Genomic DNA, 5,346 nt, shown 5'->3' with positions numbered 1-5,346 from the left:
CTGGAAGAAAGCAGGACACCGGGTGTTAGCAGGGGTGGCAGCGGGGGCAGCTCAGTGCATCTTTAAGGACAGGAACGAGGTGAAGGGACCCCTGCCCTTCCCTCCCCCCCAGCACCACGAGGGGATGATGGTTACGCACTGATGCGGCCACATTTCAACCCATGCCGCTCAATGGCAGCGATCCCACCGGGCAAAGGACAAAGGTTCTGCTGCTTTTGGGCAGCTCCGAGGGTGAGAGCAGCAGGCTAAGCCAAGCAGGGCACCAGTGACTGGACACGGCCAGGAACAACCCACGCTGCTGCAGCCAGCATCGTCCAGTCCCACCACCCCCTGCACACCAGTGCCATACTGGAGCTGCACGCAGGGAACTGCACCTGCGCTCCCACAGCAACGCGGCCACCAGCGTGGGAGCAGCAGCACACCACAGCTCACCAGCACAGCCTCTCCTCCTCCCTGAGGTCCTTATTTCAAAACAAGGGAGAGGAGGACTAATCGGATCGCATGCAAGAATGGCTCTGTGTGTGTTTGTCAGGAGCTGCCAAAGCTGCTCAATCCCCGGCACCGATCGCATCTCTACAACCGGACACCGGCCCCAGCTGAGCTGGGGAGGGATGGCAGCTCCGTGCTCGCTGCACCCCCAGAGTGACCTGCACCCAGAGCAGGGGACGGGGACAGCCACCCCCAGCACCATGCTGTGCACCCACACGGCAGAGCCACGGGGAAGGGGCTCAGCCCCCGCCCCACTGCCGGCAGCGTCCCACGCCAGGAAGGCAACAGACACTTCTGCCCAATAAGCTGATTAAGCATCTGTCACCTCACCCAAAGCTGGCCAAACACACTGAGCTCATTTTCCACCCAGGGCATCCTCATCCCCAGCTCTGCTGCACGCCCTTCGCGGGCCGCGACTGTTTCATTTCCTCCTGTGGGTGCAGGGCAGGCTGCGCACAGCTGAGCTCACAGCAGCTGGGTTCCATCCCGCCCTGGGATGCTCCAGCCTGGAGATGGCACAGAGAGCACCCAGCTAACGAGAGCTGCAGGGCTAATTGAGGCCGGGGCAGCACTGGGAACACGCTCAGCTTGGAAGGAGAAACGGACCTGCAGCAGCAAGCCGTGCAGTGAGGTGTTTTCTGTAATTGTGGGAGACAATTGCATAGGGGTTAATGAGCACTGGGGAGGGCTGCTCTGCCCTTCCCACCTCACATGGACTCATCCTCACTGCTCCTTCCCCAAACCTGGGGCAGCCGAGGGGTGATGGCCACGCAGCAGCACCTTGGGGTATGGCACAAGCACTTGGCAGCAGCCAACCAAGAGCAGAATTGCTGCAGAAAGGCTCAGGCTGCTCAGTGGGGGGGGGGGGGCACGCAGGCAGGAGTGGGGGTTGGCTCCTTGGTGGCCAAGTAAAACTCATGGAACCTGGAGAGGAAGTTTGCTGAAAGTGAATGCTTTTAAGACACTGCCTGGAGACGCCAACACAAATAGCCCCACAGGAGAAGGGAATTAAAAAGGGATCTTCACTACAGGGATAAAAATAGAGGTTTCTAAGCTGTATTTTCACTCCCGTGGTGGGAAGGGAAGCCAGCTCCAGAGCTAACACACCTTCATCTCCCCAACGCGAGATGCTGGAAAGTGACCAGCTGCTATGGAGAGACAAACACTGCAGATAAACACTGAGCTCACACCGGGGACCACGCTCAGTGCCTGAGGAGCCCGGGCACAGGGCGCAGCAAAACCCCAGTGATAGAAGCATATTTTTGCCCTCCCTCCCATTCTGCTCCATCAGCAGCACCCACAAGCCCATCGCCTGCCACACGGCGCCTGGGCAAGAGTTTAGAAAAACACAGGCAGCAAAACCTGGCAGCAAAAGGTTGGAAGGGCTCTGCTTTGTTCGGCGGTGCTGACCTCCAGGGTAATGCCGCTCAGCTCCCCGGGACTGGCACAGCTTTGTTCAGCTGCCAGAAAAGAAACTAATGCGAAGCACGAGGTCTCCAGGACACGGCTCTGCAGGTCGGGGGGAGAGGAGTGCATAGGAAGCGAGCTCATTGCCTCTCCCCTCCGAGCGTGCTCCTCGAAGGGTTCACCTCCTGCTCCAACGCCACAGTCATCAGCCCACAGTTGGAAGCCTGAGCGCTCCCCAGGAGCGAGCTGGAAGCGGAGCTGCCTCACCTCGTATCACGTTTCTCCTGCGTAGGAAGCGAACTTTCACAACACCTCCCCAGGGTCTTTACAACGATGCTCCAAAAGCTCCATCCCCCTCCAGCCCAAAGGCAGCCCCTGCAGCTGAATGCCAGAAAGAGCAGGGGACGGCCCCGAGCTGCCAGGACAGCGGTGATGTCCCAGCACCTCAAGCACAAGGGATGGGCTCTACTTCTGTGCTAGAAAAACCACCGACCTCTGCTCTCCCAGCATCATTCCGCTGCAGAAGGGTGCACGGCCCTGCAGAGCCACCTGGGTGACGTCCCCAAGGGATGGGTGCTGTGACTGCGCTGAGCACCGCGGCACGGCCACGCTGTTATGGCACAGCCACAAGGAAGTTTTGTTTCTAAATGGGTCAGCCCTGCCTCGGGAACGCCTTCCATTATTCCTGTGTTAATATTTAATGCCCAAACAAACCCCAGCGCTGCCTCCATCTCGGCACGTCCTGCCCTGCACCGGCAGATCTCAGCTGCAAACAGCACCACGCATCTTGCAGCTCCACGAGCATCCCCAGCAGGAGCAGCTGGCCCGGGCAGCACCCAGCACCAGCTGTACCAGACAGGATGCTCAGGAGCAAGGGGCATGGAGGAAGAACAGGGACCCTTCCAAAACCACTTCATTCCTACTCAAGATATCAGAGGATGAGGACACCCAAGTTTCAGGGTGGGTACAAGGCTGAAGTTTCAGGGCACAGAGCTGCTGGCCCACGGCACCCACTGCCAGCACCTCCCCAGGAGCCACGACCCACGGGCCCAGCAGCTCTCACAAAATGAGTCCCTGCACTGGGAGGTCTGCAGCGCGCTGCCCTCTGCTCTGCAATGCAAGCAGCAGCGTTGTGAAACCACACTGCAAGCACAGCACCAGGAGCCACCAAAGGCAAAGGCACCGCTGCGCCGGGAGCAGTGCGGGAACGCTTCAGGGTCCTGGGGCAGACCATGGGCTTCCTTCTGCATTGCGCATGGTAACCTGCAAGCTGCCGCAGTCCTGAGGCACACAGCATCCCACAAAGCACCCTGCACACCCACGGCTCAGCCCTGAGCCCAGCCAGCACCACGGCACAGTGCAGCAGGCACCCAGGGAGCAAAGAGCACGGGAACTGGGGTGGCACAGATCGACCCCAAAGGCCAACTCCTTCATTTGGTGTTGCAGCATGCTCTCCTTCTGCTGCCAGCACACCGAGCCAGCCACCATTTCTCTCCTGATTCACTTGAGCAAGGAGCTCTCCCCTTCCCTCTGGACCTGGAGATAACACGGCTGTTGTGCCGGGAATAGCATTTAATCCATCTGAAGGGGAGCAAGCGACCGGCAGAAATCACACCTGTGTTTGTGCACGACAATGAGGGTTTGAATTCAGGGCGCTGCTAAGAAACCTTTCTCCAAACCCAGAGCTATCCGTGCACCATTGCAAAACAATCTCCCACGTGAAGAAAGAGCTTTAAATGAAATGGAGGTTGGCCTGGAAGCAGTCATCTCATCCATCATAAATGAGAGGTTTGTCTCCAGGGGGAGGAGGCACCGTGGTCCCCCGGCCCAGGGGCAGCCCCACTGCCCCACTGAGGTGCACAGAAGTGAATCAACGCCCAGGGAAGGTGGGATTACGTTGGTGGAAGGTGCCAGCATCCTCCGTCTCGCTCTGTAATTACTCCACATGTGTAGGCAGCTGCCTGTAGTGGCAAAGCGGCGAGGGGGCGGCTGACAGCTCCTCCACCAGCTCATTAGCGCAGTCACTGCGAGGGGGAGCGCTGGTTCTGGGAAATAATTACAGCGGGCTCCCCATGCTGTGCTGGGGAGAGGGTGCCGGGCCAGCAGGGCTGCGCCAGACACCAGGAAGGGGCAGGGCAGGCAGCACAGCCCCACTGTGCCCACGCTGTGCAGGCCAGACGAGGCATGGGATAACACTGGGGCAGCGAGGCTGTGAAGCACAGTGGCCGGTTTTGGACTGGTGGGTTCCCAGAGCTCCAGGAGCTCACAGTGCTGTGCCCTTGCACGGAGCTCCAGGAGCCCTCCATGGAGCACAGCGACACGCAGCCCACGCGGCACCTGCAGAATCCAAGGGAAGCACCTTCTTGGCTCCAGGAAATGCAAACGCCGTCGTTGTCATTTTCCTCCCATGACCAGGGCACCAAGGTGGGACGTGGGTAAAACCACAACATCTGCCCCTGGCTCCCGCTCAACTGTGCACAACTCCAAGCGCCCGCTGACAGCAAAGCCATCACTTCGGTCTCCTATGAGCCCAGCCCTGCACCATGGGCACTGCCCCCAGCTCAGCCCCGCACGCAGCAACGCCCCTCGCTGCGACCCGAGCACTCCCAGTGCAGGAGTGATGAAGCCGATGGCTGGAGGCAGGAGAAGGGCACAGCCAGCATCCCCCATTGGTTCCCCGAGGAGCAAGCGTGGTTCAAGCGCTGCCGTTTTGGGGCAGAACTCACCGGCACTGCCCTCTGGTTGAGGCCGACACCGAGGCACGCTCGAAGCTGCCGACCAGCACGTGGCACAGCGACGGCACCCAGCTGCCCCGGGCACAGAGCCCTGTGCAAACTGCCACCGGCACGGCCCTCCGAGGGCAACACCCCTGGGACAACACCTGAGTCACCACCGAAACCGCTCTGGGACTGACCACACTGGGAGCACAGCACAGGGACAGCCGCAGCGTGATGCTGCGGGTCCGTGCTTTGCAGGGAGAAGCTTCGGGGCCCCAAGGCTGGGAGGGATGGGCGCATTTGGAGGGTGCAGCGTGGTGGCACAGGGACCTGACCCCCACAGACAACAGGCTCCATGGGCAGCCCCGCTCCGCGTCCCGCAGGGCCTGGTGCCTGCAGGACCCTTCTCAACTTCCCCACCCCGATGTTCCGGACGCCAGGTTTCTTTTCGGACTGTTTTCGCACCGAACGCTCAGAGGGGCCCCAACCCGATGGCCCGGGAGCCGCGCGGGTGGAAGGGACGGCGTCCCGCGCGAGGTGCCAGGCTGGAGAGATCCACCTGGACACGGCCACCGCGCCCAGCGAACCAAACCACGCGGAACAGCGCGTTTTCCCCATCCGACTTCAAAACCAAAAAGCGAACCGAGACAACCGGAGCTCGGGGAGCCGCGGGGGTAACCGGGACGCTCAGCGCTCTCGGATGTTGGGAGAAAGCGAGCGGCGGCCCGAGGTG

This window comes from Numida meleagris, chromosome 17 (assembly GCF_002078875.1).
Source record: "Numida meleagris isolate 19003 breed g44 Domestic line chromosome 17, NumMel1.0, whole genome shotgun sequence".
NCBI lineage: Eukaryota > Metazoa > Chordata > Aves > Galliformes > Numididae > Numida > Numida meleagris.
This window is presented reverse-complemented; position numbering follows the sequence as displayed.